This window comes from Mustela nivalis, assembly GCF_964662115.1.
Source record: "Mustela nivalis genome assembly, chromosome: 3".
Taxonomy (NCBI): domain Eukaryota; kingdom Metazoa; phylum Chordata; class Mammalia; order Carnivora; family Mustelidae; genus Mustela; species Mustela nivalis.
Genome location: NC_139022.1, coordinates 179423290 through 179450162, shown reverse-complemented (window position 1 = coordinate 179450162; position 26873 = coordinate 179423290). Strand labels below are relative to the sequence as shown.

The 26873-nt window shown below is 57.4% G+C and overlaps 1 long non-coding RNA gene across 2 annotated transcripts in view; it reads left to right on the top strand.

Annotated features, from left to right (window-relative positions):
* Positions 1–25938, top strand: part of LOC309861558 — a 68836-nt gene extending 42898 nt beyond the window's left edge. Inside the window, exons 2-3 of one of the 2 annotated variants that reach the window (XR_014310017.1) lie at positions 21286–21441; positions 21846–25938. This is a non-coding gene — a long non-coding RNA (uncharacterized lncRNA). The remainder of the gene's footprint in view (positions 1–21285; positions 21442–21845) is intronic. The other variant, XR_014310018.1, reaches the window with a different exon arrangement.
* Positions 25939–26873: the final 935 nt, after the last annotated feature.

Below are 26873 nucleotides of genomic sequence, written 5' to 3'. Positions count from 1 at the left end.
AGAGGTTCTGCTCTGGACTGAAGAACAGTTTCCAGCATGTCTGCTCCGGGGCGTGTACGGCCCGGACGTCTGAATCCCGCCCCAAAGATGTCCGTGTCCTAAAGCCGGAAGACTGCGTGTCCCCTCACGTGGTGAGGGCTTTGCCGCTGGGGTTTCGTTGAGGCTCTTGCGGTAGGCTGGTTGCCCCTGGTCATTAACCGTCCCCCCAAATGCGCATCCTTTCCCGAACCTTAGAATGTGACCTTATTTGGAAATAAGTAAACCCTCACAGATGTCAGTCTTGAGGACACGGTCATCGGGCAGTGAGGGAGCCCTCCTCCACAGGACTGGTGCTCTTACAGGAAGGGGCCGCATGAAGACACACCCACAGAACCAGAGGCAGACACGGGGATTTTCATCTCTAAGCCAAGCGGTGCCAAGGACAGCCAGCAGCCTTCAGAGCCGGGGAGGTGCCGGGAGCAGGTGCCTGCTCGGAGCTCAGGAGGACCGAGACTCTGACACCCCCAGACTTCCCACGCTGGCCTCAGAGCTTGTGTTATTGGGGCTTCCCGGCGTGGCGGCCTCATTAGCACAACGCCAGGGAGCAACAGGCTGTCCCCAGCACCGGGACCGTCACTGATGGGGGTGTCGGCCACCAGCCCTGAGGGGGACATTGCGTGCTCCCGTGCTCCCCGAAGGCTCCGAGGGTGAGCGGTTGTCGGCCGTCAGCTAGCTCTTTCCAGGATCTGTTCAAGTTCTTGCTCATTTTTGTGACGTTCTAACCCCCCGGAACATCTACTTCGGTGACTTCTGTGAAAGTGTTTTAGAATTTGGCATTTGGAACCGCCAGGTTTTTAGGGACCATCACGTAAGCTGACTTTTGTGCGACGGGTAATGTGACTCCGAACAGGAAGCAAACGCCGTCCCAGGTCCAGGGTCTGTGCCGGCGGCCCCTGTGGACCCCCCGTCATCTCCGGCCTGGCCTGCAGGTCTGGGGCGCTCAGGCACTCGCTCCTCTCTCAAGCCCTGGCTGGTCCCCACCCTGGGCCCCTCTGTGGGCTTGTCCTCTCTCCAAACACACTGGCCCCTGCTGTGTGTCAGCCGGTGGTGGCTGGACCGGCTCATCTGCTAGATGTCGTGGACGCAGGGCTGGGCCCCACGATACCTCTGGGGTTCCTCTAAAACGTTTCAATTTCTTTTAGAGTAGGAAAAAAATAAGAGCTATTGGGTCAACACAATGCTATAATACGTAATCCTGACGCATCTGTCTTGCTACTAAAGGTCGGTGTGAAACGCGGGTTTGTGCGGGAAGGGAGCCCGGGGGCCCTTCCCCTGGGGTCCCCCGCCGTCCTCACGTCTCTGCTCCCGCGCCGAGCTCTGGCAGAGGCTCCCTTGCTCGCTGCCCTAGCTTAGGTCTCTCGATTAAATTAAGTGTGTTTTCCTGGGACAGCACAGCCTGTGGGCTCAGAGCAGCTGGAATTTGCCCTTGGAGAGCTCCGGCAGCCCAAGTCCGGGACCAGGATGTGTCCAGGCTGAGCTCCCTCCCAAGGCTCCTTCCTGCCTCTCCCCACTCCCCGTGTCTCCAGCGATCCCTGGCGTCCCCGGGTCTGTAGGTGCTCTGCCCACCCTGTCCTCTGTCACCACGGGCTAGTCCCCCGTCCTGTCTCCATGTGGCCTCAGATGGACATCAGTCCTATTGGGTTAGGGTTCCTCCTGCTCTGGGAGGACTCAGCCTGGATCAGTTACACTGGAAAGGACCCTATTTTCAGATGAGACCACGTCCGCAGGATCCGGGTGGACTGGCCCTTGGGACACTGTCCAGCCCAGTGGGGTCTCCCTGGTATGCTGTTCCCTGGGCAGCGCCTGCCATGGCCAGGAGCTCCAGCTTGTGTGGGGGTCCCTGTGCGTGAGAGCCACCCCCACCCCCAGAGTCCATGGGGAGCTGGGTGTCCCCCACATCTGTTTGCTAAGAGAGCGGCGCCAGTCCTTACCCCGGAGTTGGCACGCGTTGGGCCCTCAGTCAGGTGCTGCTTGCGCAAGTAAGCTGGGCTGGGGGCCTCCCACCCCTGGACCAAACCCCTCCCCATGGGCAACCCAGGTACCAGAGCCCCTAGGAGGACGCCTCCCTGTGGAACCTGCTGACTTGGGGTACCTGCCTCCCTCCTTGTGGGCTGCAACGACTCTGCTCATGTCTGCGAAGTATTGGATGGAAGCTCATCCCCTTCATTCACCCTGGGGAGTCCTGGGATGTGCTCTTCCCACGGACTGCACAGTTCCCAGGATATGCTGCTCCTGCGGGCCGTGCTGCTCCCGCGGGCCTCACCTGGTGAGTGGGTCTGTTACCACTTGTGCTCCCGTGTTCATGAACAGAGACCTGAGCGGCCACACAGCCGAAGCGAATGTCACCGAATGGAGATCAAACCCTGTTTTCCTTTAGTTTCAGAGCTGTCTGTGACGAGACATTGAAGGGCACTGGGCAGGGGAGGTAATTAATTCACGTGCACCTACGAGAGAAGAAAGAACGCGCAAATTATTGTAACATTTTGTAACCACTGAAATTAATGTAGTGTGAGTTTGTCATTTCTACCCAAAGTTACAGATTTTCTATATTATAATTTAATCTTTTTAATGTAAAAAGAATAGGAATTTTGCCCTTTCTGGCCTCTCGGGAAGCAAGAACTAGTGTACGTAATTATCTGAACACGTAAGAACATAAAGGCATAGCGAGCAGTGAAATTATAAATCGGCCGGAACAACTCCATGTTTTCTGATTAAACTCTCTTTCTGGAGCCTCAGCAATCATGTTGCTCCTATGTTCACCGTAATTGCATGTGTCAAAGCAGAGGCTTTGTGTAAATGGGACTGAGCGGCTACAATTTTAATTTAGAGGGAGATAACCGTGCGCGGTCCTGACGGGGCGGTGAGGGGAGGCCAGCAGGCGCCGGGGGCAGAGGCCGCGGGGCGGAGGGTTAATGGTGCGCTGGGGCTCATCAGGCCGCAGCACAACAGAGGAATTTCTAAAGGAGAGAAATGCAATTTTGCAGCACAAAGCCAGCCACCTGCTCTCCCCAGTTCCGCACGGGACAGACACCGAGTTTTGTTTGCAGCTCGCGGCGATGAATTCCTACAACGGTACGGCGTTGATCATCAAAACGGTGATGCGCTTAACTGAGATCTTTCAACACATGTGAATCTGAGAAACAAAACAAAATTCTGTTTTTAACTTCTTAAAATGCTCCCCAAGGCCGGGGACGGGGCGTGTCTCCCCCGCCCCATTCCCTCCGGATGCCAGCTTGCTGCCGGCTCCCAGCACGCGGCCATCTGTGTCTGTGAGGGTCTTCCTGAAGGACACGTCTGATGGCTTCTGAGCAGGGGACGTCCCTTCAGTCATCAGAGGGAAAGGCCAGCAAGAGGGCGTCTCTCTCTGGGGGCGGGATTTGTGGCGAAGCCAGCCGGGGAGTGCAGGCGTGCCCAGACCCTCAAGGATGACCTGGGGATGACCTCGGGGACCCGGTGGCTCCCGCATCTGCCCCTAGAGCCCGGGGGTTCTGCTGCTTCACGGCCTTATGCGGGCCCAGTGACCCCGCCACCCGGCGGCCCTCCGGGTCTGCGGTCCTGCTGCCTCCCCTCCAGCCCCGTCAGAGGCCGGGGTTTAGCAACCCTCCGGTCTAGTTGGCCGCGATGACCATGGTGGTCGGAGGTGGTGGGTTTTACGCGTGACCTCCACCTCCATCTGCCTGGGTCGCCAGAGCAGAGCCCACGGAGCAGGGAGACCGCGCTATGCCTCAAGGCCCTGGAAGCCGGACGTCCCGGACCCCGGGGTGCGCAGGGCCGGGCTCGGCGGTGGGGGGGTGCTCTTCTGGTCATGATGGCACCAGCTTGCTGGAGACAGACAGACAGACGGAGGGGAGAGACCGGCAGAGAGGAAGGGAGACCCAGAGAGAGAGACAGAGGGAGAGGCAGGGAGAGACGGAGAGACGGAGACAGGGAGGGAGAGTGCGTCCTGACGCCATCCTCGCGAGGGCAGCGGTCCCCTCACGTCGGGCTCCCACCCCAGGGCCTCACTGGACCCCGAGGACCCCCGTCTCCAAACAGTCACACTGGGCATCGGGTCTGCAGCACGAGTTCTGGAGGTGCCCGGGTCAGTGCACGGTGGCGACTTAGGGCGGTTACGGGAACCCCGGAGGCGTATCTGTGGCCTGGATGCCTCCGTAACAAGCTCACTTGTCCCCGCCTGGGCCGGGGCTGCACGGAGGATGTCGCCACCCAGGTCCTGCCCGCTCCCTGGCCAAGCTCCTGGCCCAGCCGGGGCCGTACGGGCGGGGGCTGGTTCTGCCGTCCGTGCTGAGATGGGGGGCGGTGAGGACACGGGTCCGCGTCGCCGGGAGAGAGCCGCAGTGGACGAGGGCGGCGGATCTCCGTGCCCAGGGCCACGTGGCCTTGCGGCCGGGCACAGACCCAGCGCTCAGCCAATGTGCTGGGTGACCGGAGCCCACCGCGGCTGGGAGGCCTTCCTTCTCGTCCGTCCGCCCGTGAGGACCAACAACGATGCGTCTGCTCATCTCCCGTGAGGGGCTTCCCGGGCGCTCGCAGACGGCGGTTTGGGGCAGCAGCAGTGCGGAAGGGCGTCGGTAAGGGAGGACCCCAGCCGACACCGGCTCCCCCTGTGTCCCCACTCAGGCGTCCCTCTGCGTCCTGAGCCGCTCTTCTCATACGACATCGTCCTGTGCGATCGGGGCCTCCCTAGCGACCTCATTTTTCCTTAATCACCTCTTTAAAGACAATCTCCCCAAGGGGGCCCATTCTGAGGTGCGGGGGGTGAGAGTTAGTGTATGAACTTGGAGGAGACACAGGAGAGCCGACGGTGTCTTCCTGAGTCCTGTCATCTCTCAGTGAAGCCATCGGTGCCCGCTCCATGGGTCCAGCTCAGGAACACTGCCCCCCACGGCAAGGCACCTGCCTCCCGTGGGCTCTCTAGGGCATCAGGTGGGCAGCACAAGGGGCAGACAGGGGAGGGGGAGGGCGGGGCGTGGGGGATGGTCACTGGGCAGCTGTGGAGGGAGGGGCGGGGTCTGGGAGCCCAGCTGGGGCCTGCAGGTGGGGAGTCCCGGCCCTGCCCTCAGCCGCAGGGAGGGTCCCAGAGGCAGGGTGAGTTTGACCTCCTGTCGCTTCTTTAGTTTTGGTGGGCGGTCCTGCAGAGAAGGTGGGGCAGACACAGCCTTCTGGGGTCCCCCATATTGTGTCGCTCTGCACTGGCTGTCCCTGTGCCCCTCCTGCCCAGCACCGCTGGTCTGCCTTCTCCTGTCTAATTCTGGTCCTCGCGGAAGGACCTCCTGCTAACAAGGAGGCCTACAAAACCTGCAGAGGACAACCCAAGAAGGTGTTAGCTCGAAGCGCAAATGTTAGAAAGAAAGAAAAGAAGGTACCGACCGGAGCAAGCTTCATCTCAGGAACCTAGAAGAGGAGCGAGGCCGTAAATCCACGGAGAACGGAAGGAAGGTCGCAGCAAAGACCAGAGGAAACCGACGGAAATCTAAAATACGGACACAGCAGGAGCACGTAACAAATCTGAAAATCACCCGTTCACGCGTATTCACAAAAGTAATAACACCAACAAGTCCTTAAGAACAACAACGAAAAGGGGACAGAGTCTTGGTTGTGGAAAAGATGGTATTACCCACGATTTCATGTCGGTGCGTTTGATAGAGCGGAGCGGACGCGGACACGTTTCCTGAAAAGCACGACGGAGGCGAGTGTGCGCGAGGACACGTGGGGGTCTGGACCGTCGCTCTCTGTCACTACAGTAAGATAAGACACAAGAGATGACTCCAGCGGTTTCTTCGGACACATAAAGAAAGCCTTGACCGGGCTGAGGATGAGGGACACTTGTGCCGCCGTCTTACGAAGACGTCCCGATGCGCAGCTTACTAAGGGCACCGTCAGAAGTGAGGACTAGACACCAGCCCCCGCACGGACCCAGGCTCTGAGATCTGAGCGGTCGCGGCAAATCCGGTGCCGCCACGTACGGAAACACGTTGTCACCAAAGTCGGGCACACTCCGGGGAGCGGGTCACCACGACCTACCAGCCGGGCCACAGGAAGAGATCGTTGTAATAGATACAGAAAGTTCTTAAACAAAATCATTTATAAAAATTCAATTTTTGTCCCTGCTGAGGCGAGGGGCTCTGTGGGGGGGTCCCGGGAGTCTGCCCCTCCCCCATGGGGACAGTGTGGGTCCCCGCTGAAATGAGGGGACGACAGAAGCTCCATTCCAAGCACCCCCTTTCACTGTTTTAGTGTCACACACTGTTACAAGACACAAGTCACCAGCCCTCCTTCCTGATGAGGAATTATGAGTTGGACAACTTGGCCAATGGTGCTGAGCCATGGACCGAGGCCGAGACTCCACGGACCACGGTGGAGAGCTGGACAAGAGCTTCCGGCCAACACCCCCTTGGTGGGTGGGAAACCAACTTGCCCTAACCGTTCTGAACACAGCGCCTGGCGTCCGTGGCCTGCCACGGTGTTCCGTTGAGGTCTGGGCCAGGCGGCCGGCGCGTCAGGGCTGGGGGCTTGCCCGGAGAGCAAGCGCGGTGGCCGCGGGGACGGAGGACGGCTCGCCTGCCTGCATGGCTTCCCGTGCTGGACCATGCCACGTCCGGCCACCGCAGGAGCTGTCTGACAAGGAGATTTATGGTGTGAACGCTTGACAAGGGTGGTCACCATCGGCTCCTGTCTTGCCCCCTGATGGATGTGGCTGGAGACAGATACCGCAGCCATTTCGCGTGTTATGGTGTTGATTTAGAAGTCACTGGGCTGATTGATAGTTCGTGTCGGGGAGGTATAGATCACAGTCTAATTGATAGATCATTCGATTCCGCTCTCTGTTGGCTATTTTCTTTTCATTATGAGGTGCAATTTTGTTTATTTATCTGTAAAAAAGAAAAGTCCGAGTTGAGGAGATGACATCCCCCGTCACAAGGCTCTTAGCGATCTCTGTGAAAATGCCGGCGGCGTGTTTCCGAGGCGTCACAGCGATGTATTACCGCCTCACACAGCGGAAACACATCAGAATTTCTGTGGCGTCGGTGGCCTGTCGCTGCACGCCATGTGGCGCACCCAGAATGGGGTGTCTCAGCCAAAGGGTGCGCTGGGCCCTTTGGCTTCCTTCCTAGGAGTCTGAACCTGCGGTGCTGGTGGGAAACAGACTCCGGCCCCGCATCCCACAGCTCCCACAGCGGCGCGGTAAGAAGGGGTGCCAGGGTCCCAGCCGCTGTGTGCCCGGAGCTACGTCTGGCTCACGAGCGGCTGCGACTCTCCAGCACGTATGGGGACAGGCAGATGGCTGTAGGGTATCGCAGGCAAACTTCTAAACACAACAGGCCTGGGTTCCCATCGTCCGCATGCAACTGCGCGGTCGCGTGATTCGAAAAGACGGTTTCCACGGGCTCCTGCTTCCGCACTTGCATTGGGAGAAGAGTCTTTCTCAGGACGGCTGCGAGCGCCAGGAGCCACGGACATGAGCTAGCTGCACACAGCGGCGTCCGAAGGAACAGTAGCCATAGTTATCGGTAGCGCGTACAGACCTAAAAGTTTTCGAGATGTGGTTGTGAACGCCCAGGAGCTTGAAGTCTCACAACATGAGTTACGCGGGAAACCAAGCGCTCCCCTGCAACCCCACAGCGGGGGGAGGCTTGCAGACAGGGAGGGGTAGGGTCTCCAAGAGGGTGGCCCGGGGAAGGGACGCGGCGGGGGGACGGAGCAGGTGCAGGGGCTGAGGGATAGGGAGACCTCGGCGGTGGGCACCTTCCCCTTGTCGGAGGGGCTCGCGCCCTCTTTCCTGCTCCGCTGAGGCTGCTCCAGGCCTGCAGGGGCTGCCCCACATGGCAAGGGCACCGGGGGCCGCACTTCCATCTGAAGACCGAGGAGGACGGGTAGCTGCCTGCCCGCGGGAGTCCCAGGAGGGGCCTGAGTGACCAGACGCCTGTGGCGTGGCTCCTGGGGGGTCTGAGGCTCTGACCAAGCGGGGAGCCCTCCTCTGTCCTCAGAGCCGCTGGGGTGGGCTCTGGAAACCTCGCTGCTCTGTCTCCTTCCTGTTGGACTCCGAGCTCATTCCAGACGCTGGAGCTCTGCGGGGGGAGGGGCGGCAGACCCGGGAAACGCACTCCTGCGTGGGTTTTTGGACGCCTTTGTGACGATGACTTCCACGGGCTCCTCGAAACACGTTCCTTGAAAGACACACACCTGAAGCTCACGCAGAGAAAAGTCGGTAGTTCTACCTATGGAAGGGAAACTGAATTGGTGGTTAAAAATGTTCCCATTAGGGACACTCTAGGCCCTGAAGGCTTCACTGGCGAATTCAACCACATGTTTGGGGAAGAAGGAACGGCAGCCCCACACCCGCATGAGCTTCTGCAGAAACCAAACAAGAGACAACGCTTCCCACCTGTCTGCAGAGCCGGGACCACCTCACCTGGATGCCCGAACCAGAAAGAGGCACCTGAGGTTAAAAAGAACCAGGGGCGCCCGGCTGGCTCCGGCGGGAAAGCGTGGTTCTTAATTGCAGGGTCACGTGTTCAAGCCCCGTGTTGGGCGAGCGGCCCGCTGAGAAAACCAGTATTTATTCCTCGCAGAGACAGGTGAGAAAATCGTTAACTAATTTTAGAAAGTCGAGGCCAACCATATTTTAAAAGAGCCCCATGAGACGCACAAAAAACCCAGTACGTGGTCCTGGAGAGAACTCTGGGGAACCCGGGACCAGAGGAGGTTTCCAACCTCGTGCGGCGCGTCTGCGAGAAGCCAGCAAGTCACGCGGCGCTTAGCGCAACACGGGACGTCGCTTCTTCCTAAGGATCAGCAGGAAGGTGGTCAGCGGAGGCGCTGGCGGGTCAAACGGGGCACGACAGAGACACGCGAGAAAGCAGGACGCAGAGCTGCCTCTCCTCCGGGCGACGCGACCGACCGTCCCCACGGAAAACCCCAAACGGGCGGGACACCTGCAGGCGCGGTCCTGCCCCAGCTCCTGGCTTCTGCTCAGCTGCGACCTCGGGGTCGCGAGGTCCGACCCCGTGTCCGGCTCTGCACTCCGTCTGGGTCTGCTGGAGTCTTGTCCCCCCAACACCCCGCTCATGCTCGCGCGCTCTCTCTCAAATATACAAATAAACCCTTAAAAAAGAAAACTCCAACGGCTCTACAAAAAGAGTCAGCCGGACGAGTTCATGGCCTACGTCGACGTACGAAGTCAAATTTAGTTAGGGAAAAGTAAACAAAAGTCAGAAACTGAAATGAAACAAATACTGTTTCCAAGCAGGGCTCCTACGCGCATCCGTCCCACGCACCCTCTACCATGGGGTCTGGGTGCCGGGAACTCCGGAAACATGTGCTCAATGAGCAGCCGGGTTCAAGCACAATGTCTCACTCCTAACCAGGGAGTAGGGGAGGGGCCGGGAAGGGGAGGGCGTGCGGGGAGGGCAGAGGCTGCTTCCCGTCACAGAGCTTGGAGACAGGCAGACAGACTGGGGAGGCGTCGGTGGGAAGGGGCAGGGAGCGTGGGGTCCCATGGTGAGGTCCTGCAGACCATCCGGCCTGGACACGGCCCCGAGATGCTTCTGCCCTGGCGAGGCCTGGGAGTGGCCGGCCCCAGTCACCCCAGCACCAGCTTGAGTCCACGGGGGCTGGAAACGGGCCGCCCCCCGCCCCGGCTCTGTGCTGACTTGTGTGCTCTCCGCACGGAATGTCCCCGGAGTCCCGTGGGAAGGAAGACGTCCAGGAGCGGTGAGGGCGGCTGGTGAGCTCCGCGGGGACGACAGAAGCCAACTTTGTGCGGACGGCACGCAGCCCCGACGTGACCAGGGTGGGGCCCGTGGGGTCCACGGCCAGGGCCCGTGCTCCAAACCACGCTTCCTCCGGTCTGGCTTCTCCGAGGCCCCCTTCCGCTCCGACACCTGAGGCTTACTGAGGGACCCCCCTGGCTGCTTCTGGGCAGTGGCTCCAGTGACCGGGACGACCGCCTGTCGCGGTCCGCTTGCCTCCCTCTGCGCGGCCTCCGCTCGCTCCAAGGCCTGACCCGCCTGCTGTGCTGAGGGCCGCGGCCGGCAGGCTCTGGGCTGCCGCCGCCCCTGATGCCTCATTTGACCTCTGGGCTAAAAATGCACTTTTCTGCCCTGGAGTTCTGCAGGGCTGGGGGGTGGGGGTGGTTTGACCAGAGCGCCACTGTCTGTCCCACACACCCCCACCCTCCCGCCTTCGGAAGCCCCCGTTGCCGTGTTTCTTGGGGACACTCAGGGACAGCACCCCCCACCCCGGACAGGGAGGGTTCTTCCTCCTCCTCCACCCCCTGGGTGGCCAGTCTGCAGGATTCCCGGACCCCAGGCCGTGGTCCCCCCAAGCCACCCTCCTGTGGTTACTGACCCAGCGCTGGTGAGCACGGAGGCCCGAGCAGGGGGCTCTCCAGAACCGGCCTTACACGTGGAGCGGACGGAGGACCCCAGGACCGACACTTGGGGGAGGGCGCAGGGTCTTGGCCAAGGGGAGAGCTGTCAGGGGAGGGAAGGAGCCGGCATCCCGGCCAGGGGCTGCCCCGGGGACCCAGGGCTGGGGGTCCTTCCCAAGGGGCTTCGGTCTGAGCAGGCTCTGACGCTGACCCCCCGGCCGTAGGTCAGGCCTTGCCCAGCCAGCTCCCCCCACCCCCCGCCCTGCGCAGGTGGTGACCACTGCTCCTCCGAGCACCTGCCAGACCCGGGGAGGGGCCACGTGAGGGGACACGTCCCTGGGCAGCTCACCTTCGGGAAGACACTAGGAGACCCCAACCCCCACGGCACCTGCGCCCCCTCACCCTGAGCCTCCGTGGGCTCCCGCTCTCAGCGCGCCCCTCCCCGTGCTCCCCCTCCCCGTGCTCCCCCCCACGTGCTCCTCGTGTCAGCCCAGCGGGGGCGCCCTTGCCCTTGGAACCGTCAGGGTGTCGTTTCCAGCTGAGACAGGACCCCAGGGTGGGAGACACAGAACAGAGAATGCTTTCAGGGAGCCTGCAGACCCGCCCCACCGCCCCTGATCGTCCTTGGGCGGGTGGGGGGGGAGAGTGGCTTGGGGCTGTGGGTCCGGGGTCCCCAGGAGCTCAGGGGTGGGGGGCCAATCCCAAAGGCATGGGGCGTGGGGCCCCCGGGGTCTGGGGTTGGGGTCAGTGTTGGGCACCCTGGGCTGGATCAGGGCACATGGCTTGTCTTCCTGGTCTCCAAAGGGGAGTGCGGGTCCCAGTGAGCCTCACAGTCCTGGGCCGGTGTCTGTCAGCCCTCTGGGCACTCCAACCCTGGGGACCCTGTGTCCAAAAGCGGCCCCTGCGTCCTGCGGATTGTCCTTTGCACCGTGTCCCGGGTGATAGGACTGACTGGCTTCCCAAGACAGGAGCGACAGCTGCTGCGGAGGAGAGGTGACCTACCCAGAGGCGCTGGGGCGACAGCCTCACTCCAGCTAAAACCGAGAGCAGGAGACCCAGCCGGGCCCAGGGTCCAGGACGGGCCTGCAGAAGCCAGTGGCCGAGGAGCCTCCTTCAAACCGAGTCTCCAGTCTTCAAAAGAGTATTTGAGGAAATCTTTCTTGGATGACGGCTTTCAGTACTTACTCTGCTCTTTCCATCTGCGACTCCTCCTCCGCCCGCGTGACGGAGCTGTCCGTGACACGCGACGTGAAGCCAGTGCGAGCTCAAGGTGCTCAGTGATGGTCGGGTAGAGGTTTGTATTGCAGATCGGTGACAAGGGGACGGGAGCAACCCCCCCCCCGCCCCGTAGCTCCTGCTCCGTGCGTGGCGAGGACTTCAAAACCCACTCTCTTGTGCACAAGGCCGTACGCTAACGGTCGCCGGGGCTCTGGTCCCGGGACCCCCGGAGCGTCCGCCCTGCACCCCATCCTCTGACCTGCCCTCCCGTGGTCTCTGCACCGCCGTCTCCACGAGGGGGATCGTCGCCCGCCTTCCGTGCTTCTCCGTCTTTTCTATTTCGTCCCACGCCTCCCGACGTCTTTCTTGGAGTATTTTAGTATCGTGCTCTCCCTTGTGTGTCCGTGTCCCCCGGCGTTTCAGTCCATTCTTCGGTGGAAGAAGGTTTTCCTCTTCTTTCTCGCTGCGTGTTAGGCAAGAAGGGCTCGTGTCTGAGTCTTCTAACTCTGAGCGACCTTGTCCTCACGCTGTGCTGTGCAGCCGGCGGGTCGCGGGCGTTCCCGTGAGCCCGTCTCCCTGCGCGGCTTCGGGGTCTGCGGGGAGCGGCTTCCTTCCCTGCTCTTCTCTTTTCGTGTAGTGACTCACGTGACATTCCGCCTTCATCCTTGTGTTTCGTGTGAGGCTAATTTTTCTACACCTTTAGAAGGAGGCTCACTCAGCACCGCGGAGTTCTCAGAGCCTCTTGTTTCGCGGCAGCTCCAGACGCTGCGGGGGCCCGAGACCGCCGGGCGGTTCTCTCCCCCCACCTTTCATCCGGACCTCACCTCCCGCGGCCTCTGCTGCCCCCGCACGGGGCCTTGCCCTGCGAGACCGCTCGGGGCGTGTCTCCTAGTTTGCTTCCTTAAAACGTGTAAAGGGCCGATGCTGTCAAAACCGGCCTCGATTCTCAGAGCATTCTCTTCCCCAAGTCGGTTTTGATTCTGCATCGCGAGTACCACATTCTGCTTGCCGCGTTGCAGAATCCTGAGCCCCCGGGTGTTACTGGAAGAGCCGCTCACCCCAGCGCACACTAATTTCTTCATCTGCACCCTTGGGAGACAGTAAAGCGAGCTGTTTCTTTCCCTCTGGAGGAGGCTGTGAGCTCTCCTTTCCTGTCTGAGTTTGGGCTGGATGAGAACCGTGCACCGTCAGCCAGCGGTGGGAGCGGAGGCCCCAGGCCTGCTCTGCTGTGCGCGGACCGCGCTCCTGGCCAGCCCCGGGAGCAGGGCACCTGTTGTCCCCTCCTCTCTGGGGGTGTCCTCTCGCTCGGCGCCGGAACCGCCTGCGCCGTCCCCACCTCTGTGCTCGGCTGTTTCCAGGCTGCTCACCTGTGCCCGACGGCCCCTCCCCTGTCCTCCGGTCCTGCCCCCGTTCTCACGGCAGCAGGATTCTGGAAAGTGCTAACCATTTCCTCGACTCTGGTCAACTTACACACCAAATTCCTGGGTACCATCTCCTAGTTTTCCTCGTTGGATTTTTCCGTGTGTGTGCGTTTATGATTTTATTTTCAGTTCGTAAGCGGTGGTGATTAGGTTCCTATATTCAAGTAGGCACTTAGCTGACAAGTAGGTTTGTATTCCTTTATTTAAAAGATGTTCTATATTGTAATTAATTGTGTGAAATTTAAGGGAATTCACACAAAGCTGAGAGAAGCCAGTAGACTTCCTACATCTGTGTCCTGAGGGAAAGTCCCGTGTTGACACTGGGATCATTTTCTGAAATAATAAAGTAATTCCATTTACTTGTGGGTTGACTTTTTTAAAAAGTAAATTTTTATTTTGGAATACTTTAGATGTTCGGGAAAGCTTCGGAAAGTACCTGCGGAGAGGTCCCACGCCCCCCTCGGTCGGCCCCTTGTCACACACCCTGGTCCCTTTGTCACAAGGAAGGAGCCCGCCTTGCCGCGCTGCTGCTCCCCGAACTCCTGCGTGTTCTGACTTGGCCGGTTTTCTCATAATGTTTGCTTTATTTTGTTTTGTTTTCCCTTTTGGGGCTGCACGATCCAATCTGGAATACAGCTCGTTAAAATGTTAATCATTTCTGACATAGCCTTCTGTGAAACATGCGTGGGCACTTGGGGAAGAGTTTGTGGAAGAGGAAAAGGCTGCCTGGGTGCGGCCACACACCCGTGATGTCGCTCTGCCGGTCCCCTTGTGAGTCCCGGCGCTCCTGGAATGTCGCGGTGACTTTCCTTCTCAGGAGAAGAGCAGATACGCGCGGGGCAGCGGTGATCGGGAGGCAGAGGTGCCCGGGGGTGCTTCTCTTCTTTCGGGTTTGCCCTGAGACAAATGAGTCACCACCTCGCAGAGCTGTCTTGGTGGTGGCCTCTGTGCGCCCCTCCCGTCCATGTAGGATGCGGCTCTGTGCCTCTGCCTTCAGGGTTGAGTTGAAGGTCTGACTCCTGTGGAGGCTTTGGCCGGCAGCCCCTCAGCCCGGGGAGGTGAGGAGACGGGGCTCACCCTCCCTTCCCCCCCGCTTCCCAGGTGTCTGCCTTCACCCCGAGGGAGCTTGGGGGGGCTGAGGGCCTGGGGGCCTGGGCGGGGGGCAGCGCAGGAAACCTTCCTTCTGTTTCTGTTGGTCTCAAAACACAGACGGCTTTGAGTCAGGGCACAGTCCCGAGCCACTCCACCAGGCCAGAAGGCAGGCGCTTCCGTGACTCCGTCTGATCTCTGGTGGCGGCGACAGGAAGGAGCGCCCGCCGCAGGCTCAGAGCACGTCACGGGGAGCAGGCCATGGGAATGAGGGCCACCGTGGTCCATTTTTAACGCTTTTACTGAAAGAAAAGAGATGCGGACACGCCTGTTCTCCCAGAAGCGAGCGGCTCCCACTCAGGTGCTGCCCCCGCCCTGGCCCGCCTGACGTCGGGCACCTCGTCTGTGACGGGACGGGTCCCGGACATGGTGACCATCGGCTTAGAGATGGTGGGGTCTGGACGAGGCAGTGGCTGAATTGTCCACGACACACTTTTCCCTACTTTCGAACCCAGTGTCGTCGGTCGCACAATTACCTGAGACCCGGCAAGTGCCGGGGGGGTGGGGTTTCCGTGATTTGTGTGTGAGGAAGAGACGTCCTCTGGGGGAGCCCTCGCGTGCCCGAGGGTGTCTCCGACGCAACACCTCTCCGCCCCAAATGTTGGAGAACAAAGCACATTCTCTTCCAAGTGGAAACAGACTCGGACTCAAGCCTACGGAACGGGACCAGGGGAATGACCCCGGCGGTCACAGGGAGGTTTTCTGGGGTGGGGGGGCCTCCCTGGCCCCGAGAGGTGGGGAGCCGACGGGAATGGGGGGCCAGCGTGCGGACACGCATGGGGCGGGTCGCGGGGTCTCCTGTGTCACTCTGGGGCCCCCTTGGCAGGATTTGGCTCCACAGCAGCCTTGTACTGGGGCCAAGAGAGAGCCTGTGTTTGGTGCGGAGAGACCGAGGCGTCCTGTCGTTGTGTCAGTCAGTGAATCGCCCAAGCGTGGCCGTGGCGAGAAGATCGGGAAGCTCTGGGTTCTTCTCGGCCGGCCGCCCGCAGCCGTGCCACGGACCAGAGCTGAACGATTTTCTGGATTTCATGCCGGAAGTACCAGGCACAGCCTTTGGCACGGGCACCAAAAGCACGAGCTCCCACCCAGACAGGCTCCAGGGCTTCCCAGGTCGGACTGGAAGGAGCGGCTGCTTCCGGGAGCCAAGGGCAAGCGGGGCGGACGCTCGGCGGAGCGTCTCCCAGAGCCGCAGCGCGGGAGGCTGGCGGCTCCTGCCCGTGCCCGACACCCGCCTGCCTTATGCCAAGGGTCCAGCGCCGCATGCCTCTGGTCAGCGGTGTGGGCGACCCGGTTGCAGAAGCTTCGGTCCCAACACTGAGGCACGGAGAGTGTCCTGCTGGGGAGGGCACAGTGCTGCCGCTCGGGGAGTCCCCGCGCCGCGCGGCCGCGCCTCACCCTTCTCATGCTTGCGTTCGTCAGCTTTTCTCGGATGCGCGCCCTCCGCTCGTCTGTCTGTGTTTTCCAGGCTGCGAGGAGCATGGAGGCCTGTTTTCTTGGTCTCCTCAGTGCCACGTCTGTGACCATTCAGCAATGGTTGAGAAAGGAGCCTTGGTTGGAGGTTTTTGCTGATGGCCGTGGTGCAAACGCTCCCACGACAGCGGACTTCGAGCTCCCTGCGCGAGCCGCTGAGAAGGGACGGGCTCGGCGCCTCTCGCAGACCAGCCGCTGCTTCGCTGCCCGCTCACCCGAGGGACAGACGACCCGCCGGGTTTGCAGTGATGTTTCAGGCTTCGTCTTCCGCGTGAGCGCTGACCCTGGGAAGTGTGGCTGCACGGGTGGGTGAGAGTCATCCCAGGGCTGGAGGGCTGCTCCCGGTGGCGAATCCTGACCACTGAGTGGCAAGAGACCACAGTCTTCCCGAGTTCACCCCCTTCATCAATCATGCTTTCTAGGACCACAGGCTGGGACGCAGTGGGTCCTCGAGGAGCCGTGCTCACCAGGGTTAAAATCCTCGCCGCTTTTGACCTGGATGGCATCACACGGAGGGAGTTCTGAGCCTGAACGCACCTCCTTCTTTTGGTGCTTGGGGACTTCATAAGGTGACACGGGCAGAGCTCCTAGCCCGGGCCTGTCCCATACTCCACACCCAGGAGCAGCTACGTTGTGTCTCTAACCTGCTTTCTTCACAAGGGACGCGGGTAACTGGAGAAACCCTTCAGAACGCCTCCAAAGCGAAGGAACTCACCCTGCAGGTGCTGACGGCCCCGTGGGACAGTGGTGGTCGCTGGGGTGTCCGGGCGAGCGCCGCCGTGGGACCGGCTGAGTGGCTCCATCAAGCAGTCACCGAGCTCGTGGCTGTGTGCAGGGACAGGGTCCCCGTGGAGGGCGGTTGGGGTCAGAGCTGCGGAGGAGGCGGCGTGTGCAACCTGTCACGAAGAGGGGGTGATGCTCCCACACGCTGGGGGGGTGGGTCTCGGCCATGATCAACATCTCGAGCTTTATTTTCCAGAGAAATGTTTGAGGTTCGGGTGCATCTCGTGAATCTATTTCCATTTATTTCACATTCGAGTGGGCCATAAAAAGAAGTTTAGTATGAATTCCTCGAATTCTAAACGTTTTACTGTTTCCCTTGTGACAATGAGATAAGAAAGAGTATTTCAGTTTTCTCAGATGTATTTTTTTGTCACTTCAGTGAGAGAATTTGAGGTCAACGGTAGATGCAGCCCAGCCCGAGCGCGGGGAGCTGCGAGGGAGAGCGGAGCTCAGTGTGCCCCGGCTCGCCGCCCCTGGGTCCAGGGACACCGTCTCTGCCCGCGGCAGACGCTCGGCTTGTCCCTGCCGCCTCCCTCTGGGAACAGAAGCACATCGGGACGGGCAGACGGGCAGGCTGGCCCGTGGCCTCGGCAGTGCTGGGACGGCCGGGCCGCGCCTCTGTCTCGTCTTCGGCCCCTCCCTGGACAGCATGGGGACCCTCGGAACAGCTGAGAGTCCTGCTCCGCCCCGGCCCCGGAGGAAGTCAGCATCGCACCCGAATCTCGGTTTCCTCGTCCGAGAGAGAGCGACAGTAGAGTCTAACCGATGGGGAGATTTTGTGGAAATTGAAATTTTGTGGAAATTGTAAAACATTTAAAGTACAATGTGAAAGGAGGGAAAAGTAAAAACAAGACGGAACCAGACAGGGAGACGAACCACGAGCCACTCTCAATCGTGGGAAACAGACAAAGGTTGCTGGGGGGGCCGGGGGAGGGGGGCGGGGGAGGGCCAAGAAGGAGGGCAGGGAGGGACGAGCCCCAGGTGCTCCACGCTCCGGGTGCTCCACGCCACGGATGAAACCCCGACCTCTGCCTCCGAAACCAAGAAGAGAAGCGAAAACGTGCTCATGACCGCCGCACCCGAGGCCGCACGAACAGAGCCAGGGTGCTCCCTTCCTGATGACACTCTTCCGAGTGGGCCAGGGACGAAGCCCTTCCTCCGTCCCACGGTCGCCGAAGTCTTACTAACCTGCCCGCGGCAGGTGTGGTCGGAGGCGCGCGATCCACCGGCCGCTCACCGGGCGCCCCGCCCCCCCAGCAGACCCCGGCGTGCCGGGTAGGGTAGGCGGACGCCTGGCAACAGGTGCCCACGCGCCGGAACGCATCGCGCCGGCGCCGTGCGTGGCCTCTGATCCCGAGCGAAGGGAGTTAGACTCCAACAAGGAGGCGCCGGAAAATCTTCAAAGATCTGAAAGTCAAGTGACGTGTTTCTAAGTCACCATTATCTCAATGAAGAGACCACAAGAGGAATTAAAAATATTTCGTGAGCGCGATCAGGAGACATTCATGGTCTGCAACAAAGCGCTGCTTAGATGGAAATTTGTAGCCTTAGGTCCCCGGATTAGGGAAAAGAAGGGGTGAAGTCAGGTAAAGCTCCCGCCCGAAGAATCAGATCGGAAGGAAAGGAGAGTGGAATCGAAGGCAGTGGGTGGAGGGAATCGTCTGGCACCGGGAGACGTCGAGAACGCAGAGCCCGGGGAAAGCCCACGGCAGTGCGGGCAGGTTGTTCAAGGTGAACCGAGGCGACGGAGGTCCTGGACAAGCGGTGGAGACGGCGGGGGATGAGCTGTCAGTCTCAGGAACAGACGAGGGGCCACCACGGGTCTCTCATAAACTCAGTCGACACAAAGGACATGTTGGGGGAAATTGCAGTAAATTAAGCCGCTTGGGGAGGTGACAAGTGCACAGCAAGGCAGGAACCCCAGAGCCGACACAGAGGGTCGCTGCAACACCAGCGAAGAAGAGCTCGTGAGCATCTCTCAGCGTCCTCCGTGCTCCCCGTGGCCCCTGTTCCTGACAGCAGGAGCCACAGGCCTGACCTCGGAGCCTTCTGTGATCACTCAGCATCACAGACGACCTGCCTTGTTTCAGATTTTCCCAGTTGTCTAGATCCTGACTCACATCGAAGCCAAGTTTATCAGAGGGTGTCGTGCACTTGGTGAAGACGGACGCTCTCACAGAGCGTCACAGCACACAGAGACTTTGTCCTCCTCCCCGGCACCAGTGGTCAGAGAACCTGAGAATGAACTTCCAGGGTGACCTCCAGGAAAAGAGCCGACACGGCATCTGGGCTGCCGGCTCGGGGCTGGCGGTGGCAGGGGACCCCAGCAGCGCCCGACCGGCGTTCGCCCATTTAGCATCGTCTCTTCAAGCCTGACGAGGACCGAGGGGCAGAGCTGGGGCTCCGGAGGGGCAGGCTCCGTCCGCGGGCGATTAGCGCAGCCCGTGGCGCCCAGGTGCACAGGCGGCCGACGGGCCCGGTGCCACTGGCCGCGTTCACACGGCTTCACATTTACAGCAAAGTGACGGACCCGCTCGGCCCTGATATTTTACTTCACTCTTTACTCTTTTTTTGGACCATGTGCAAAGGTGTTTTCGGTTGATTTTGCGAGTCTCTGTAGAGCAGGGGCAGAGCAGTGGCGGCAGCTCGCTTGCGGACGGTGGCCGGGCCGTGGCTTTCCTTAGGGGGACCCCTGGGCGTTCCACGGGAAGGGGAAACTGTCCAACTTAATTAGGACGCCTCGTCTGAATTCTGAACGCTTCCAGGGCCGCGCCGACAAGCTTTGCTGAAGCAGGCTCTTTGCCGGGACCCTTCATGCCCTAAAACATTCTGTGTTCCGTATGCGCGGCGTGCAAGTGACTGAGATTAGGAGGAAGGAACGTGGGCTTCAGGAAGCAGAACACCGTAGCAAACGTGCGGACCTGTTAGCCTCTGCGTCCTTGCGTGTGCGTGTGCGTGTGCACAGGCATGGGTGTGTGGTGTGGGGTCCACGCAAACCTCCATGAAAAACTAGAAATAAGCGATTCAATTAAGTGAATTATTTTCCTCACCAGGAAAGTTAGGGGTTGAGACCCACACGCCACCTTGGATGCCACGACTGTCACACAGTGTCTCTCCACGTCTCCGTGGCCACGTGCTGTTTGTGGGGAGGCGTGGTTAGCCTCCACAGTGCGATTCTGGGGTGTTGCTGTGCACAGCCCATGTTTGCGGACGGCCAGCACGCTCAGCCCTCGCTCAGGTGGGAGCAGGCGATGGTACAGCAGGGAAACGGGGGACAGCAGAGTCCCTGGTCAGGAAAGCTCTCCGGGGCAGCAGGTGGTGAGCAGTGAGGTCCCGGGACTGCCCGCCATGCTGGGACGACCTTGGGTGGCAGCTCTCGTGGTCTCCAGGGACTGGCAAGGTGAGTGGGAAGAGGCCAGGGGCGCAGCCTCCCTAAGGAAGCAGGGTCTGCAGGGAGAGAGCTCTGTGGGCGTCCTCAGCCTGGTGGCAGGGCGGTGCAGGGGGGCTGTTGGGGACGTGGTCACCAAGGGTGCGAGAGGCCATTGTCACGGCACTCCGGCTGGTGGGGCGGGTGCCCTGGCCGTGAGCCCACAGTGGGAAGAGGGTCTCTACAGCCCATCACGGCCGGCGTCTGCCCTGAGCATCCCAGCTGGAACGCAGGGCCGGCAGCTGCCAGGACAGGGCAGGGGAGCGGCAGGGCTAGGGTGGGGGGGGGCAGCACAAGGACCCTCAGTGGACGGGTAAGCTGCCAGACCCCAGACTCTAAGCTCTGGGTGGAAACCATGGCCCTGCTGGCTTCTCTTCCCCCCACCCTCCCCCTGGGCCTGAAGCACCGGGTCAGGTCAATACACGTGGCTGGGGGCCGGGGGGCCGCGGAGTGCCGCGGGGGCCGCGGGAACAGTGTGCCATTTCCAGACCCGGCCTGCTCTCCGGGGAGCCCGCCTCGTGCGATGGCATTCTCTTAGCCTTGAGGTGAAGCTGGCGTCTTATAAATAATCCACCGCCCGTCTCTTCTGCTTCATCACCCCGGCCACAGGCCGAGGGGGGGCGTTCCTCAGAGGAGAGCAGTCGGATCCGACGCAGACGACCCGCTGGGCACCGCGCAGGAAGCTTTTAGTGGTCCCACTTCCCAGGGTCACCCCGAGAGCTGGGCCGGGGGCTGGGGCCTGTGTCCCTGCGGGTTCTCCAGATGACAGCCGGGGCCCCATTTGCAGCCCCTAAGTCACAACACTTTGTTGGGGGCAGTGATTTTGCCCGGCACACATACGTGGAAGCGTCTCTTCAGTTAGTCACTCCGTGGGGGACCAGGGCAGCCCTGGAAAATGCTGGAAGTCCCCCAATGCCCCTTGCTATCTGTTGCCACATGCCCACAGCTCACAGTGTGGGGCCGGCCACTCGGACCTGCCCCGAGGGAGCACGTCCAAGGCCACGTGTAGATGTGTCACCCAGACAGCAGAGCACGGCTCTGCAAGGGCTCGGGGCCTTCACCTCGGGGGTTGCTGGGGACCGCTGGCCACCCGCTGATTCTGATGACGTGAAAGCCTGGGAGCAGACCCCACGTCCCCACGCCACATGTGGCGTCTTTGCATTTGGGGAGGACTAGTGAAGCTCAGGGACCCGCGGGCTCAGTGAAGGACGCGCGCCAGCTCCCCCGACCCTGCGCTCTTCCTCTGTGAGTTCTGTGTCCTTCTGTCTCACACGGAGGAAACTCTCGTCGGGACGAAGCCTCCTTTCCCTCTTTCTCTCTTCCAGGGTGAAGCATCGAAGGACCCGCGGAAGACCAGTCAGTTGAAGGACCCACGGAAGACCAGTCAGTTGAAGGACTCGCGGAAGACCAGTCAGTTGAAGGACCCGCGGAAGACCAGTCAGCCCCTCCTACGGCTCCCGGGGGCGAGCTTCCTTCCACGTGTCCTTCTTCTGACCACTTTCTACCGAGCCGCAGAGAAGCCCTCCGGCACCGGGCCGAGGACCCCGGGACGGGAAGGGTGGGTGAGTGAAGTGTCGGTTTGATGGGTCGCATGTCCCGGGAGAGGTTGGAGCCTTGCATCTGTGTTCTTCTCGGGGTTGCGTGAAGCGGCCGCTGTCCCCAGACGCTGGCGTAGGACTGTTGCTCTGCCATGAATGTGGAGGCGGGGAGGCCAGCTTTCTCACACTCTAACATGGTGAGGCCAGGTATGGCCCCCTCCCCAAATGTCTGTGAGTGCTTACGTGCGCTGTGGCGATGAGGGAGGGGCCGCCTGGCTCTCCCTGTGGATGGAGCTACTGGGCAGCAGGTCCCGTTCAAGCTTCAGGACCCCCCACTTGCAGGGCCCGTTCTAAGGCCATCCCTCATGTTCCATTCATAATTTTCAATGCTTCATCTTAAAGAGGGCCCCCAAATATATAAGTTTCAGGCCCTGAGAAACTTGAGCCCTTCCTGGCTCCAAGTCAAGAGATGTAAGCTGAGATGGCGGCCCCACGCCCCTTTGAGCTGTGCTGTCCCAGCTCTGGAGCCCGTGCTTCACAAGCGACCCGAGCCGGGTCCTCACGCTGCCCTCACGGCTACAGCTCTCAGCCCGCTGGGAGGCTGACACCTCTACTCCGTCACCAGGTGGAGCCAGCTCGTCATGGTCCCAGCTTCTCTCCCTGTCCTCCACAGTCCCCCTCAGGCTCATATCTTGATAATGAGTCCTTGGACACGTATCTAACTGCCTATTTGACCCCTGCGGGACACCTGAACACAGCATATCCTGAGCCCACTGAGAAGAGTGCCCACCACTCAAGACCCTGGGTTTTCTCTTGGAATCTTCAGGTGCCCAGAAAAGAGATTGTTCATTTTAATCAATTTATTAGTCACTTTATAGGTCAACAGACTGTCATCCCCCTGAGATGATCAAAGAGCAAGGACCAGGACTGACTGGAAGGAACAGGGTGAAGACATGGACGACCAACATCAGGAAAGAGACAGGTGGCATCACTACAGAGCCTACAGACACTAATGGAAGAATCAGGGACTATTATGAACAGCTCTCATGCCCGCATTCTCTCTGGGCTTCTACCGGACTGTTTACCCCTCTTCCTGCCAGTGCCACAGTCAGCTAACTATGGTAGCTTTGTAGTAAGTTTCCAAATCAAACAGCTTAAGACCTCCAGCTTTGTGCATTTTCTTTAAGATGGACATGGTTTTCCAGGTCCTTTGCATTTCCACATAAATTATAGAATCGGTTTGTCAGTTTCTACAAGAGAATTCTTTGGACTTTGATGGAAATCCCATTCAATCCATAGAGAAATGTAGAGAGAAGTGGACATCTCTTTTCTTTTCATTTTCCAATCCATAACTATTCCCTGTATTTAGGTCATCTTTAATGCCCCTCAGCAGTGTCTCGTTTTAAAGACTAGGTTTTGCACATATGGCATGTATTTTGATGCTATTGGTATTGTTTTAATTTCATCTTCCAGTGACTTTGTTGGTAGCACACAGGAATACTTTTAATGGAATTTTGTATATTGGTCTTGTATCCGTGGCCTTACAAATTTAATTCTAATATTTTGTAGACTACTTGTAAATTTTGATGTACATAAACATTTGTGAACAATGTCAATTTTGCTACTTTCCAACTTTACATTTATGCATGCATTTCTTTATTTAAATCTGTGCTTTCTCTTATTGTTCTGGGTAGGACCCATAGAGCAATTGTTTAATGGAAGTGGTGAGAGCACATTCTTGTCTGTTCCTGACCTCAGGGGGAAACTGTTCAATATTTCACCATTAAGGTTGATGTAGCAGCTGTGGGGTGTACGCATGCATGTGTGCATGTGCGTAAGGTGCTCTTTAATTAATGACGTGCTTTCTAGTTCTAGTTTGCTATGGGTTTGAAATAGGAACTAGTATTGAGTTTTATCTTTCTGCATCTATTGGCAGGATTACACAGTTTTCTTTATTTTATTAATGTGAGCGATTTTTGTTTATATTCCTAACATTTTATTGTAAATATTTTCAAACATAAAAAATGGAAAGAATTGTACAATGAACACTCACTGCCTGATTAGTTTTCTGTGTTTGGTGTATCACCTCTCTATCTCGTCTATCAGTTTATTACAAATTTTGACGTATTCCGAAGGAAGTTGACAGCAGTACACTGGATTCTTAAATATCTCAGTGTCTATGTTACTAGGTAGAGTTGAATACTTACGTCTCCTTTTGTTTTGAACTAAATGTACAGCTTTTGAGTGCACCATCTAGTTATTTCTGACAATGCACGTGTGAAATGTGAACCTGGATCGAGAGACAGGATTCTCTCACCGCCTCAGAGAACTCTTTCCTGCCCCTTCCAGTCAATGCCACCTCATACTGCTCCCCCGTATCATGTTTGGATTTTCTCCCTCTATATAGGATGGTTTAATTTGTTCTATGGTTTTACTTAAATAGCGTCAAATAGCATGTCATTTTTATGTTTGGCTGCTCTCATTCGAGATCAAGTCTTTGAGATCTGTCTGGGTGGTTGTGTGTGTTCGTGCTTCAGTCCTCCTGTTGCCCAGCAGTCTTTCTGGCCCTCACATATTTCTTTGTCCATCCATTCTCCTGTTGGTGGACGCCAAGGCTCCCTCTAACTGTTTGTTGTCACGAGTGAAGCCACCATGAACATTCGTGGATGCGTCCCTGGGTGGGTACACACTGTCGTCGTTCTCTGGTGCATAACCCGAGTGGGCTCCTGGGTCATCAGAGTGGGCTCCTGGGTCGTAGGGTAGTTGTCCATTTATTTTTATAAGTTGTGTTCTGACATTCCCAAAATGGTTGTATCAGTTCACATTCCTGCCAATTCCCTTGGTTCCTCATCCTCCGAATGTTTGGTGCTGTCAGTCGTTTTCACTTTAGCCATCATGAGGGGTGACTGGTTGTGATTTGAATTCGCACATCCTTAACGAGTAGCAAGACCAGGATTCGGGCGTGCTTGGTACCCATTCATGTACTCTTTACTGAAGTAGATGTTCAACCGAATGCCCGTGTTTACTGTGGTCTTTGTTTCTACGAAATTGCAGAAGTTGTGTTCTTCAAATACTCTGAGTACCAACTCATTGCCACATACATAGAGGAGGCGTTTTCTCCCAAAACATGGTTTGACTATTCAACTGAAAGTTTAAGTTTTGAGGATTTCTATCAGTTTTTAATGGTTATTTCTTCTTGTATGTGGCCTACCAGGAGGATGTGAAGGTACTCTGCTGTACTGACTTCTAGAAGCTTCATGGCTTTCATGGTTGCATTTAGGTCTGTGATCCATCTTGAGTTAATTTTCATGTGTGCTGTGCGGTCAGGCTCAGGTTCCTTTTGTTTGTTAGGGCTACCCCTTTATTCTGGAGCCCTGTATTGAAAAGACTCGAATCCCTGCATGAGACTGTGTGAGTCCTCTGTCAAAACCCAGCCATGCCAGGGTGTGTGGGTCTGTTGAAGTACTTGTTAGTGTGTCTGGCACCATGCTCTGTGGTTCCCGAAGGCCTTCCTGAGACCTGACATCAGGCAGAGCCGCTCTTCAACGTTGTTCCTTCCCAGTACCCTGGCTATGCTAGGTCCTCTGCCTTTTTAAATAAAAATTTTCTAATTAGCCAATCAATTCCTACAGTGAAGACTGCTGGAAGTTTGAAAGTGTTACGTAGAATATAGATATATTTGGGGAGAATAGATATCTTATTTATGTTGCATTTTCTAATCTAGAACATTCTACATCTCTCCCTTTACTTGAGTCTTCTTGACTTTGTCTCAGAATTGTTAACACTATACAGCATGGAAGTTCTATATGTTAAAAAAACATATTGTTTATGTTTTGGGTTTTTTTTTTTTGATGCTATTGTAAATGGAAACTTTAAAATTCTATTTTCTAATTGTTTGCTGCCAGCATATAAAAACACACTTGATTCTGAATTTTGACCTTATATCCTAAATTCACCTATAGTTTCTAATGGTCGTTTGAACAATGTTGACTAGAAGTGGTGAGCTTGAACACCGTTGCCTTGTTTCTGAACTTGTTGGGACGATTCATTAAATGCTTTTTATTTTACTACCAAAATGATAACTTCTTTTCTTCTCTAGTGTGCTAAGACAGTGAACCAAGTTAGTTGAATCTTTAATGTTGAATGTCTTGCATTTCTAGAATAAAACCTCTTGAGCATGATGAGTTAACATTGAGTGTTGCTGTTGAACTAACCCTACTTGGTATATCCTTTATACTTTGCTGAATTTGGTTTGCTAATAACTCGTTCATGAGAGATACTGGTCTATAGTTTTCCTTCCTGGTAATATTCTTTGTCACGTTACGGTATTTGGGTTTTTACGGCTTCATAAGATTAGCTGGGAGTGTTTTTCCTTTCTACATCTTCTGAGGGAATTTGTATATTATGGTTATTATTTTCTGTCTTGATTATTGGAAGAATTTTCCAGTGAGGTTATCTGGGTCTGGGGTAATTTTGTTAAAAAAAAAAAAAAATAATTAAATGCTTAGTACCTTTAACAGATACAAGTCTTTGGGATTCTCTGTTTTGTGTATCTCTTTTGGCAAGTGTTTTTAAGCCTCTCTCTACTTTTAAGCTGCACAACTGTGGCAACCCGTTGCCGCCATTACAAGATGGCGCCGGAGAGCCTCGTAAACAAGTGGTTGGACGCGTGGCCTTAAGCTTATTCTGCCCAGCAACAAGGCTGACCTACCATAGTGAGCCACGTACCCCAGAATGAGACACGCCCCAGCTAGCCTGTATATATGTGCAGCCCTGGCTCTACCCAGGCGCTTCCTGCTTCCATCACCCTACAAACCTCAACCAAGTGCACTTCAATAAAGCGTGATAGAGAAGAATCCTGTGTCGGTGGTCTTCCTTCCTCGCGGGCGAGCGTTGGCGGACCACAGCTGGAGCCGAAACCCGGGATAGTTCGGCGGACACCGCGGGGAGCCTAGAAAGGATTCAGAACTCTACATGCGAAGTGGTCGGCGCCGGTAAGTATTCCCCGGTATGTTATTTTGGACACTTGAGCCTTGGGTAGCTGCTATAGCTATAATTGTCCTTGCAGTTGTAGCCTTGCTTTTTTGCTTTTGGATACGTGAGTGCAAATATCCAGACTTCGTGAGCCCCATACAGGCACATGCGTGCTTACGGGATGGAAAACACGTAGAGCATCTGAAAAAGGGCAGGCGTGCTTTAGCGGAACATCAGGACAGCCTTTCGGAATCAAGTAGTATAAAGGAAGGGGGAAACAAAAAACAAATGAAGAAGTCAGAAAAGGGATATAAAAGAGGAAGTGAAAAACAAAAGGAAACAGATGATAAAAGTAAGCACAAAAAACATCAGGCAACCGCTCCCAGTGCACCCATCTACCCGAGTTTAGATGAGTTCTATGAGGAATTCGCCGCTCTCAGTGTAAAGCAAGAGAGGAACTCGGGAGATGACTCACTAACGGA